Here is a 4,064-nt window from a genome sequence, read left to right as displayed (position 1 = left end):
CTTCTTAAAATAAACCCTTGAACTAGATCGCTGGAGGCGGCCCCGCGCCAGGCCCGAGTCGCCCTGGCAACCCCCCACTCCTCCGGCTGCGGGAGCGGGCCCGTGCCTGGCACCTCCCGGGCACGCACATGGGCCGGGGCCGCGGCCCTGCTCCGGGCACATGCGTGTGAGCGCCGAGGAGCCGGGACGGGGGCTGTGAGGGGGTGAGCATGGCCCGACCTGCTGGGAGGCGGCCGGGCACGTGGGCTGACTGGTGTGCGGGGACGTGTGGGCACAGGTGGAGGTACACACACACACACAAACACGCGTGCAAGAACATCCTCCTACTGCCCGGCACCACAGAGATCTCCATGGCAACACACTGGTTAAGGAGGCTCTCCTGTTTCCATGGCAACTGGGCCCGGTGTCATCCCTCTCGCTGTCAGTTCAGGTTAAGGTGATGGCGATGCGGGCCGTGCTCTGCGGCCTGGCACCGGCCGGGGGGGGCCCAGCGCCCACCGGGCACTCGGGGTCCCCATTGTCATGGGAGCTGGAGTTGCCATGGAGACGGGCTGTGCACCTGTCATGGGAACGTGTGGCAGTGACTCGCTGGTGTGCGGGTGTGTGATGCTGTGCGGGGGGGCTCGGCCGAGACTCCCCTGCAGCCGCCGGGGCTCGGGCAGCCCCAGCCCGTCCCTGGCAGCATGCGGGGGCACCGGCCGCATGGCGAGCCCCCGGGCCCGGCACAGTCGGTGCCCATGGCGTGTGCTGCGGTGCCAGAGCCGGCGTTGGGCCGCTGCTCGTGCCCAGAGTCGGCCCTGCACCTTCAGGCTGTCTCCTCTGCAGTGCAGCGACATGCCCACGGGAGAGGGTCCGTGCCCGCCAGCACAGCAGTGCCCAGTAAGGGGCAGACCCTGGGGCTGGGCGGTGCCCGGGCCCGAGCTCCTGCCAGCACCAACCCGCAGGGTCCTGGCAGGAGGGTCTTGCCCCCGCGCTCAGCTCAGCCCCACACTGCACTGGGGCAGGGGGGATTTCCCCCCGCTCAGACTGGTGGCGCTGGGGGGGTCCCCTTGCTCTGTAGGGCCGTCCATGACCCCTCTTTGCAGCAGCAGGACGCTGGCGGCCGCGGCCCCCTGCTTTCCCTGTGACCAGTTTGGGGGTGATGCCGGGGGCTGTCGGCGTGGTGTCGTCTTGCTCAGAGGCTGAATGGACCGGCCGGATCCTGCCCCAGGCCGGGTGGACTAGACGTGGCCTCTGGAGACCTCCGGCCCCGCGTGCCTGTGATGCGAGGGGAGGCTTGCGGGGGCCGGGCTGGCCTTTCTGCCCATGGCAGCGTGCTGGGCCCCAGCCCCCTACCCCTGCTCCTGCTCCTGCTCCTGCTCCGGCTCCGGCTCCGGCTCTTGCTCCGGCTCCGGCTCCGGCTCCGGCATGGCCGGCACGGGCTGCGGATGAGCTGTCCGTGGTGCTGGGCTGGCACGATGCCAAGGGCAGGAGCAGCTCCCAGGCTGGCAGGGCGGGGGGCTCTGCAGGACCCCCAGCTCCAGCGCTCGCCGTCCAGCAGGCCCAGCCCTTGGCCCCGCAGCCTGGCACCTGGGCCTCCCTGCTTCGCCCCCGCCGGTCCTCCGCCAGGGGAGTTCATCTGGCATCTGCTCATCTGGGCTCTGTGCTGCCTGCCCAGGGCCTCTGCCTCGGCCACCGGAGCCATCTGGGCAGGGGCAGCCTGGGCGGCAGTGGCAGGGCGGGGGGCAGGGAGCTGGCTGCCCGCGGAGCTGCATCTGCACAGGCCTGCCCCCCTGAGCCCTGCCTGCCCCTCTCGGGCAGCGTCTGTCCCCACACCGGCTCCTGTCTCCTATGGAGGTCGCTGAGTGCGGCCCAATGCCAGGTCCTGCCTGGAAGCCCTGGGCACCAGCCCAGCTCCCCGTGCTGGTGCGGAGCTCCCTGGGCAGGCCGGGCCTGGGAATCCCCCTGCCCAGACCCTGGGCCTGTGGGCTGAGGAGGGCAGAGATCTCCCAGAGCCACCCTTCCCGGAGCTGGGCCTCTGCCGAGCAGCACGCGGGGACTGTGAGCTTGCCTGGTGGTGGGGTGGGGGCCTGGGCCGCTGCGCCAGGGACCGTGCCGGGTGGGGGGCAGGTCCAGCTCCCTGGTTCTTATGCTGCCACCTGCACGGTGCTGTGCAGAGCCAGGTCGGGTACCACAGCTGGTCCTCTGCATAGCCGTGTCTGCACCACGCTGAGGCCGGGCGCCGAGCCCTGCATGGCATGCCTGTCTGCGCAAGGGGTGCAGGCCGGGGCTGGCAGGAGGCTGCACCCCATTCAGCTGAAGGGGTCTGGGCTGTGTGGGGGCGATGGCTCTGGGCAGGGGCTGCTGGTGCTGGCCATGGCACAGGCACGGTGGCAGGTGTGTGACGGTGGTTGGGTGGCAGTGGGTGGTCATGGTCACTGGCTGCTGCGGGCCTTGGGCCCTGTCTGCGCTCCTGTAATGCCATCAGGGTTCCCCGGCTGCCACAGGGGGGTCCGTGTCCGTGGCTGGGCCAGCCTCTCGAAGGGGGCCCAGCACCTGCCCAGGGTGCAGGGCAGGGCAGACGTGGCCCTCGTCCCCGCCGTGTCAGGTGCTCGTGACTGCATTCACACTTCCCGGCGCCGCGCAGTAACTGGGGCACTGCTGCCATCGCTGGCCAGGTGCCAGGATCCTGCCTGCGCCGGGGCTGCAGCCCGACCAGCCCCTGGTAGTAGTGGTGCCGGGGAGCGAGAGCTGGGCTCCGGCTCGCCCTCGCCCCTTCCCTCCCTGCGCAGGCCCCCTCCCCGCCTCACGGAGGTCCTGCTGGTTGGGTGCCGTGGGCTGCTTCTGGGGGCGCTGGGGACGGGCCCCTGCACGCTGCTGGCACATCCCAGCCCTGCTGCGGAGCCCTAATCCCAGGATTGGGGATTAGCAGCCTCACGTGCTCGCGTCCCTGCCCCCACCCCCACCCCGAGCTGGAAAATCCCCCTGGCCGCTGAGCTGCGCATCCGTGGCCTCCATGTCCCCGCAGGCAGAGCTGCTGGCTCCTGGCCCCGGGCCCTGCCCTCACACAGCTCCCAGTCCTGCCTGTCCAGGCTGCAGGTGCTGGGGACGAGGAGTGAGCTGAGGGGCACGGCCCCCAACCTGCCTGGGTCCCTGCTCCATCACTGCAGGCGGTGGGAGTGAGGGCCCTTCCTTTGGCAGGGGCTGTGGGTGAGCGGGCGCAAGGGTGTGGGGGCTCCCAGGCCTGAGGTGGGAGCCCTGGGTGCAAAGGGGGCAGTTGCAGCAGGGAGGGGACCATTACCCCTGCCCATGCCCTGGACCCCTGGGCTGGACCGCGATGCCCAGGCCAGGGCTGATGTGGCTGCGGTGCACAGCTTGGTGGGGCTCAGTCCCTGCATCCAGCCAGGCCCAGCTGCCAGCAGCAGGCCTCCAGGGCCCGGCTCCGTGCCCTGGGGCTGGAGGGGCTGCCTGCACTGGAGCCGGGAGTCCCGGCCCTGCCCCAGCATGGAGCTGCCAGGGTCCAGCACCTGCAGGGTGCCGTTCTCCCAGGCCCCTGCCTGGTCCTGGGGCAGCCGGGTCGGGGTTCCTGCAGGAGCGCCTGCTTGGGGCAGGCCAGGAGGTTGGCAGTGGCTGGCTGCAGGGGTCAGGCCCTGGCCAGGAGCCAGCCTCCGCAAGGCGCGGGCGCAGCGCTGCAGAGCAGCTGGCCCCGCACCAGGAGAAAGTAAACAATTAATTACAGCCCTCAAGAAGTAACTAATGCCAGCCCTGTCATGATCTCAGCTCGCCCCAGCAGCTGCCAGCGTGCCCAGGACCTGCCTGGAGCAAGGGGGTAAGAGGCACCCACCCTCCCCATGGGTCAGTGCCAGCAGGTGCCCCCGCTGCCAGCCTGCCTGTCCCCATTACCCCTGCCACCAGGCCTGGAGGCTGTCCCCAGGGCCTGTCTGTCTGTCCCCAGGGTCCACCTGTGTGTCCCCAGGACCTGTCTGTCTGTCCCCAGGACCCGTCCGTGTGTCCCCAGGTCCCGCCTGCGCGTGGGTGCCGGCGGTGGGGTGGGCAGTGCGGGGGCCCGTGCCGTGCCGAGGCGG

The 4,064-nt window shown here is 70.9% G+C and overlaps 1 protein-coding gene across 1 annotated transcript in view; it reads left to right on the top strand.

The window, feature by feature from the left end:
• Nucleotides 1-4,064, top strand: part of SLC12A5 (solute carrier family 12 member 5) — a 29,871-nt gene that overhangs the window by 5,253 nt on the left and 20,554 nt on the right. The window lies entirely within an intron of this gene.

Source organism: Alligator sinensis, unplaced genomic scaffold, assembly GCF_000455745.1.
Source record: "Alligator sinensis unplaced genomic scaffold, ASM45574v1 scaffold1369_1, whole genome shotgun sequence".
NCBI classification, from domain to species: Eukaryota; Metazoa; Chordata; order Crocodylia; family Alligatoridae; genus Alligator; species Alligator sinensis.
The sequence above is the reverse complement of the archived record's forward strand: the minus strand, read 5'-3'. Positions and strand labels throughout refer to the sequence as shown.